This window comes from Condylura cristata, unplaced genomic scaffold (assembly GCF_000260355.1).
Source record: "Condylura cristata isolate star-nosed mole 26May11 unplaced genomic scaffold, ConCri1.0 scaffold00009, whole genome shotgun sequence".
NCBI classification, from domain to species: Eukaryota; Metazoa; Chordata; class Mammalia; order Eulipotyphla; family Talpidae; genus Condylura; species Condylura cristata.
The window spans coordinates 48,766,525-48,776,031 of record NW_004567110.1 but is presented as its reverse complement, the minus strand read 5'-3'; positions in this window follow the sequence as shown (position 1 = coordinate 48,776,031).

Sequence of the window (9,507 nt, the reverse complement as noted above, 5' to 3'; positions counted from 1 at the left end):
GGAATATTCATTCTATTCCTTAACAAAGAGAATGATAGTCAACCCATAGCATTTCCTCTTTCATGAACAGGGAACTTGTACATGAGCTGAAAAATGTCATTAAACATACTTCCTTTAATCATGCAGTAATTTAGTTACCATGGTAATCTTTGGTAAACTTGAAAGCATTTTGGTGGAGTCATTTCTAATGCTTGCTTTTTTTTTAATTCTAGAACTCTAAAAAGTCCTAGAGAATAAAGATACTTTTTCTCTTCAACATCTAGCCATTGACTAGAGCACAGCTATTCACAATATGACATCCATTACACTTCTGACAATGATCACTTCATCATTTCCCACCTTAAGATCATTCCGATAGACTGCCTGTAGCTTTCTCTGAGTGAAAGCATTAACTCGGGTCTTTGAGGCAGTTAGGGAATTAATTCATGAAATAACACTTTCCCATAATAGCCCCCAAAGCTTTTCACAAATGAGCACTGTCATTCTGGCCTTCCATCAACAATAGGGTAACTGAGAACACTCTGAGGCAGCTTAACAAAAGGCACCCGATAACTCAGGACTTTGAACACATCCAGCCTGCTACTCAAGGAAACATTGTTGGACAGGAGGTTCTGATGATTCATGGCTCAAACTAATAGGCCATCAACCATGTCTGGGCTTAAAAAAGCTTCAAGAAACACCTCTATAAGGCTTCCCCCACCCCACCTTTTTTTTGTTTTTTTTTTTTTTTTTTGTATACTAGCTACGTTTGACAACTGACCTTTAATTTTTATTCCACATTATCACCAAAATTGTTAGCTAAGGATAATATACGAGTATTTTTCAAATATGATTTCATGGGCTGAAAATGCTTTAAATACTTTTTATCCAAAGAATGATAACTATTATAGTTTTACTATATTCTGATTATATCCTGGATTTTTTAAAAAGGACTTAATTAAGAAAAAGTAATGGCTTCACTAGGATTGAATAAGAAGTCACACACTATTTGTCTCCTTTTCTGTGTACTCTTTTGGTCACATTTCAATAAGATAACTACTCATGAACTGAAGCAGTCCAGGATGTGGTGGTAAAAGGATCAACAGCCTGGAAAACAAAAGTTTTTTTGACCTTAGACAAACCATTTAATATCGCTTAGTCTGTTGTTTCACATATAGGGAGGATTGAACTAAACAGGAGAGCATGTGATCCCAGTCAATGCAGCTGGAGGACAGAGGGAGAAATAAATCATAAGCTAAGGTGAGGTCTGGCCAGAGAAGCATAGAATAGGCCGGGCTTTACAGGTCTTTTCAGAGGTTCTGGTATTTACCCTAACAACAGAACATAATCCACTAAAAGATTTAATCTAAGGGTTGATGTGATCAGAGATGCATTTTTGGAAAGTTCACCACAGTATTTACACTGGAGGTTAGAAGAGAAACATAGAACCCTTTAATTAGGAATCTACTTACAGGAGCCCAGCTCACCTAGTGTATTTAGACTAAAGTGATGGCAGTTAAGATGGAAATAAGAGGGTAGCTTAAGAGGCACTTAAGAGAGAAACTCTACAAGACTTCAGGTAACAGATAGGAAGAAGAAATTATCAAAAACATCTCCAAAGTTAGTGATTCATGCAACCAGTTGGTCAGTGAGGCCATTGGCTGGAATATAAATACTGGAGAACTCGTTTAAGAGAAACTATTTGACTTTTACAATTTCTGTTTTAGACAAATTGAGTACTTTAAAATATCCAATGGAAAGACAAAGCAATAAGTTCTGGAACTTAGAAAAGGGATCTGAGCTAGAAATATAAATTTAAATGTCATTGGTATCTAAAAGAAAATTGTTATGGGGGAAGAATAGAATAAGGAAAGAAGAGGGCCTACAGCCAACAGTAGTCCCACCAATTTAACCTCTGAGTGTAGAGGTATGAGCTATAAAAGTGACTGCAGAGAGAAAAAAATCAGAATGTAGTGTTACAGAAGCCAAGGAGAAAAGCATTTCTAGAAAAGAGAATTCAACACCAAATTGAATGATTATAGGTCACTAGAGATCTTAGTGACACTATGATTAACTCAGAAGCAAGATAGACATGAAGGTTTTTTATGTTTTTAAAACTTTATGTAAATCACCCCAAAATAATCTTAAAGGGAAGTCACAAAATAAAACCCAAATGAATCAACTTTAAAAAGAAAAATAAATGGATTCTGAGCAGGGTTTTGTTAAAGATCCTACTACTTGTAAGTAAAGTTACAGTATCTTTCTGCATTCCCACTTACAATGTCCCCCCAATAGAGAATTTATATAGTCCTTTCAAGTACAGGACAAACTTTCATGATTCACAATCCCAACAAATCTCAAAGTCTTATTATATTAGATTCTCAAAGTCTGGGCAAGGAAACCACCAAATTCAAGAAGCTGCCTTACTGCACGGACTTCTCAGACTGTCACCAACACATATTTGTAGAGCACATTTTATGTGCTATCATAGGTCATGAAACACAAAGCAAAGGTCTGAGTAACACTTTAAATCATGGAAGGCCACCCTGGGTGGCATTTTCTAGATTTAATTTCACCTTTACTCCCTCCACAATCACAAAATAGACTTAGTTAGATGATTACAGTTTTATTGGAGACATTGGGTTTGGGTTTAATCACATTCTTGAATAGGGTAAAATAATCATGGCAATAACTTTATTCCTCTCCCAAGTCTTCTTTGACAACTGTGCTTATTTAGTCACTCATTCATGCATTCATTCATCACTATTCAGGTATTCAACTACAGTATGTCAGGCTCTAGGATTGGCACTGGGAATACATGTACATGTACATGTACATGGGCCTGGTAGTAACCCTTGTGAAACCACACAGAGGATTTCCTCCCATTCAGTATGCACACGCTTGTACAAAGCTGAGTAATCAGAAGCCAATTGACTTGGAAAAGAGTAAGAGAGCTTCTGAGGATCTATGGGGTAGCTAGTGATGGGAAGGGAGAGGTGAGGGGTATGATGAGGTGCCTGTAGGTGCCCAACAAACAAGTCCACTGATAAAGACCTGACTGACAACACTTCATTTATTTAATTATAATGCCACTATTTGGAAGATACCTTCAATATCATGTAATTTCCTACTATAACCCCAACGTCTTCCCTTCTATTGCATGACTTGCATCCAGCCTGCTCTACAAGGCAGCTGGTTTCATTATGAGACAGGTGTGTTATGGAGCTTATTCCCCATCCTGGGTTGAGCTGCTTTTGTCCCTATTCCTGTCACAGAGGCCACCTCTCTAGTATCAATAGGAGATCCAGCCCTGCCCCAATGCTAAACCAACCCTTTTAAATGGATATCATAATCTCATCTTCCCTGCATTGCTAAAAAATGCCCAGCAAAATGCTTGTCAAACTGATTACTGGCTTTCCCCCCCCTTCTCCCTGATTTGGTCCCATGATCTTCTGTACATAGGGTTTGGAGATGCTCACTTGCAACCCATGACCTTTCTAGAGACACAGATCTACCTCCAAAATCTAGTCCCATAGTAGCATCTCTGCTTTCCACTATTTGAGTTTCTCCTTCTCCACAAAGCAGCCTAATGTTCAGCACACCTGTCACAACCTGTTTGATCTTAGAATCAGGAGTCCTGAGTTACAGTATCCATTTTGACACATCTTTACTATGTGAGCACAAAGAGGTTGTCTGCTGTTTGCAGCCTTGGGTTCCTTCTCTGCAAAAGTTAGGTAATAAAACCCATCTTTCAGTGGAATAAGGATGAACAAATGAGATGATTTATTGAAAGCACTTTGTATATCATGGAGTATATCCCAGTCTTCACTGTATTTCCCATTCATTGGCTTTCATCAGACTACCAGCCTATTCTACTGTGGATGGGACCCAGCTTGGCAAGCTCCATTCTGCACTCAACAGTAGCACTGAATAAATCACTTCAAAGACAAGAAATCATCGTATCAGATGGTGGCCTGCCTGAGAGTTCAATTTGGCTCACTCCTATGTAATGTTACACCCTTTGAATGCTTCTTTTTGCTAGTAATGTCACTTTCTCTCGCAAGTTTCAGTTTTCATTATATTGCTTCCTTCCATCTTTCTCTACCATTTTCCAGTTAATGTTACCAGACTAGACATTTCTAAGATAAGTGAGGATGAAAAGACCAGGGAGTCTGGTGAGTTTCATAAAAAGTTCCTGAACCACATGTGCCATGAGAAGGGTGCTGCAGTTTAAACAAACCTCATTAGTTTTCTAGCTGCCTCTGCATACGGACCTTTCTATTGACAGTGATTATGCAAATGTGATATTTGTTCTAATGAGTATGTCAGGTGTGTTTTGCTGTAACATTATATATGATTGACTGTGGTATTAAAGTAACAAGTAGTGACAACTGCATAATAATATGTGGGGCTGTAAAAATAGAGATCTGGCAAACTTTTCTCTTGTAACAGGAGACTAACTATTCTGTAAAGTAATTCCCACTGTGTAAAAAAATTCAGATATTCAGGATTCATACCTAGTCAGTCATCATTTCTTTTGGTAGCACAAGAGTGACCTGGCGATCTAGCTGGCCAGTAGACAAATCTTCAGGAGGCAGTATTCAGACCATACAAATGTAGACTTTTGGAAAAGCTGCCCTGGGTTTAGAGAAAGGGATACCTTTCCTGGAGACACAATATCAGGGGACGTTTAGAGTCAGATCTGAGTTTGAATTCTGGTTTCTGCCTTTTCTAGCTGTACACTTAGCAAAGTTACTTATTTTCTGTGGATCTTGGTTTTCTTATCTGTAAAGTGGAGATACAAGACAATGCCTACCTCATGGGGTATTATGAAAATTTTATGAGGTGTTAACTGCAAAGCAAAAAGTGCATAGACCCTCAATAAGTTATTAATGTTGTTAGCACCTAGGACTGCCAAGACATTAGCTTTCTGTTCACTGTCTCAAATGTTAGAGAGAATATTTGATCCTAGATTTGTTCTTCCATATTTTCTTCCACATCCAGCTGCTATTCTTTGTCAAACCCTCTTCAGAAGGACACACACACGTAAGCAAATAAAATGATAGGAATTGCTAATATCCTCTGACAATTATCTGGCGGGAGCTCATTAACAAGGAGTTTTTCACACTCTAGCTCCCGCTCTTGCTTGGTAGAGAGAAAAGGTGGCACACTGGAGAAAAACCCCATAATTCTCTGCAACACAGGCAGGGCAGCATCAAAGAAACCAACACATCAAAATTGAGTCAGATACTAAGATATCTTTTCATGAAAAATTATTTTCATTTCTTTTATTTCACCATATGATGTCTACTCTAGTTGTTGCTCTGTTCCTTTCTACCACAACATACACATAGGATTGGTCTTGAATGGTATCACTTATCATGAGCCTCCACTTAGCCATTTTATCTTTCTATTTCTGATTCTAAAAACATGTGTGATAGAAAATTCACAAACAAAAAACATTAATGGAATATGTGCACTCTTAAGACAAATTATAGAAAAACTGAAGACTTCTGGGCATTTCCTGTTGCCATAATAGCAAGAATATATTTCATTATCTAGAAAATCTGAGAATCAAAAACAACAACTCTATCACCTAGATGGTTTGCAAATATTTTTTTCCCACAGGCTACCTTATGCTTTTTAGTGTGTTAAGTCCCATGCTTTTTTTTTTTTTCATTTGTTCTTATACGTTTGGTATCATATCCCAAAAAAATACATTGATAAGACCAATGTCAAGGAGCCTCTCCCTAGGTTTTCTTCTAGGCGTCATCAAAGTTGGCTAGTGAAGCAATATTTGGCCTTGCATATTACTGGAGCATTACTCACAACAGCCAAGATATGGAAACAGCCTTAGTATCAATCAGTAGAAGAGTGAATCAAGAAGATATGAGATATATAAACACACATTTATATATACACACAATAGGATTTAGACCATGGAAAAGAAATATGCTATTAGTGACAGCATAAATAAATCTTTAGTTATCTCATTAAGTCAGATAACTCAGACAAAAAAGACTATATATCTTTTTTAAACTTCTTATAAATAATTATTTATTTTTAATTGAGGTAATATGTAGATACCCCCATCAGGTATTGCCACTATAGTGCATTCACCACCAAATCACCCATAGTCCACCACCTTAGTACACTTTGCTTCCACCCTTCTGTTCTCACCCCTCCCCCATTTCTCCCTTTTCCGATTATAGCTACAGTGCTATAATCAGCATTCAAGGGTTAGTTTGTAAGTTACCTGATCCCTAGTTTAATGACTCTCTATTCCATATACTAGTGACACCATCTTCCTCTTACCCTTTCTGACTTATTTCAGTTAGCAGTATCCCTTCTAACTCTATTCATATTGTCACAAATGACATGAATTCAACTGGGGGAGGGGGAATTGTATATCACTTATGTGTGGAATCTGAAAGAAATGAACTTGCAAAAAAGTAAGCAGGGGCTATAGGGACTAGGGGTGGAGGAAATAAGATGATGTTTGAGGTACAAACTTGCAACTAGTTGATAAATAAATTCTGGAGATCTAATGTATAGCAAGTGATCGTAGCCAATAATACTGTATTATAAATTTCAAAGCTTTGAAACTAGATCATAATTGTTCTCACCACAAAAAAATAAATTTTGTCATGATAAATGTATTAGGTAATAAATATACTGAAATATATAAGTATCTTAAATCAGCTTCAAAAATGTTACATGTCAATATGACAATTACATCTCAATTTAAAAGAGAGGGGAGAATGACTCTGACCCTTTAGATTTTTTCTTTTTCTAGCAGTATTCAAATCCTTTTTCACTTAGGGGTCAGCACTGGTTGCTCTTTCTTCTATTCCAATTCTTCTGGAGAATTCCTGAATTTATTCTTCTTTAAATGTTAAACTCTTTATACGCATATGTGTACATGTGTGTACACACACATATGACCATGGTTTGCCTAATGAATTTAGCCCATCAGCTTTAGAACGTGATCTACTAAAATGAATTTAGTCTATGCTCTCCTTGGGTTTACAAGTAATGTTTTTCATATACTTTATTATAAAATGAATTTATACATTTCAAATACTAGAGGGCACTTTAAAACTATGATTGCTGAAATTTTTAGACTAGTTTATATGTAATATTCATGAATAATCCAAGAAGTTATTTCAATAATTAAAGTTTTCAGCTTCCTCCTGCCCCTGAAAAACTTAGAATTCTTAATGAAATACATTGATACAAATTTTAACACACATAACATAGTATTAAATATTTCCAAATCAGGTTGCTTAAAAAGGCATAAATAATGAACTGACATTTCCAAACCCCAAGATGGCTTGGCTGAATGAACAAGGAAATTATATGTAAAGTTGAAAACAGTTTGGTCAGGACTTCCCAAGTGGGCAGCACAGTAACACTTCATCCCTCACAGAAGAAATAGCAATTCATCATCATATGCTACTATCTTTGTAATTTAAGAATAGCATTTAAGAATCTCATTTTAGAATCTGCTTCATTATCATTTTTAGGAAACTTAAAGGCCTTAAAACTTCTCCATACTGTGTGTGATTACACTTAATTAAAGTTCACATCTTTCGCAGAAAGGTGGAATATCAGTTCTAATTTTATATACTAGTGTGACAGAGGGAATAAGCATCAGAGAGCAAGTCAGGAGACCCAGGTTCTATTTCTGAATTGGTCACTACTGTCCTAGCTTTTCTTAAATGTCTCAGTTTTTTTCTATTCATAATATATGGAGAGAGATCATTAGAACTTGTCAAAGTTCATTAGAACAAATTATGTCACCACTCATTTAAAAACTATAAGTCCATACTGTGCTCTAGATAGCACCCTATTTGCTAGAAATATGATAGTGAACAGGAAAGTATGGTTCCTAATATTATAAAGCTTAGATTTGTGCTGAATATTTTTATTGCTATCCCGTCATGGAATATGTCATTCTTAGGAACCACTGAGGATACAAGAAGTCAATATGTCAACTAAATCATCAAATATTTGTTTAATACTTAAAATCTACAAACTTTATTCTTGATACAATGAAGAAAATACTGTCCCTTATTAGACCTATGCTGCTAAAATACAGGACATATTTATCATTGCTCTTTGTGTCCCCAAAGTCTGGCATAGTGTCAGAACTCAACAGATACACAATATAAAATTGTTGAATCACCAAATGAGTAATTTTGTACATGAAATTTAAAAATTATGGACCTGCTCTCAAAGATTAGTATCCATCAAGCATCTGTGTATCACAATATACCACAATGAATAATATAAAAGAATTAAAAGCAGGAACTCAAACAGATTCTTATATAGTAATGTTCATAGAAACATTATGCACAGTATTTGAAGGTAGAAACAATCCAAAGTTCATCAATAGATGAATATATCGACAAAATGTGATATATCAGTACAATGAAATATTATTCAACTTTGAAAAGGAAGGAAATTCTGACATGCTCTATCATAGATGAACCTTGAAAACATCAAGCTAAATGTAAAGTCAGACAGAAAAGGACAGATATTGTATGATACCACTGATAAGTGGTACCTAGAATATTCAAATTCATAGAAATAGAATGCATAGTAGCAGTTACCACAGGCTGAGAGGAGAATCAATGAAAACAGTGTTTTCTGTCTGAAATAAGGAAAAAGTTCTGGAAATAGTGGTGATGATTATAAAATAATGGCAATGTATTTAATGCCACTAACTGTATGCTTAAAAATAATTGTTATGGTAATTTTTTATGTTTTATTGTAACAACAACAACAACAAAAAAAAAACAACAATAGTTATAAAAAGACCTGCAGGATTTTAGGAGGCAGTGACATCTGCCTGGTTTAACCAAGAAGGGTGTTCTTAGAGATAGTGTTATTTCTTTTAATTCTAAAAATCAAAGCTTTCACTGTTAACAATAAGAAGCAAAGATTTGTTTTCATATTGTTCACCAGGGTTACCTGACCCTACTTACATAAGAAGCTAAAGACCACACCTGAAGAGAGAAAATCATATATTGCCCAAAACTTAAAAAAGGAGAAAGTACTGAAATTTAAAAATAGTAAATAAATAAATAAAATACCACTTCCTTAAAAGCAAAAAGAAACTGGTAAGAGTCATTACTTCTGTGGAGAGTCATTGGAGGTCTAGAGGTTTAGAAATCTAATATTCTGAGGTAAAAAATGATTTACTTTTCACTGTACATTTATTCCTTTCTTACCCCAAACTCTTAATTCTCTTACTTATTTTTTGTTTAAAATATAAAGATTAAAAATTTTTAAACATATGATACTGAATCTTCTTCACAAAGATTCCCTAAAACTGCTCTGAAAAACATACCGATTATCTTAGTTTCCTATACTTTTATTCAAAAGCCACTGTTCCAGATCAGAAGCATTCATTAAATAAATACCAAAGCACCTTTTAATTTGAAACTCTTACCATTAATTCTGGGGACACTGATTTTAACGTTTATATCTCTTTCTTTGCTAGTCACCCTTCAATGCACACAT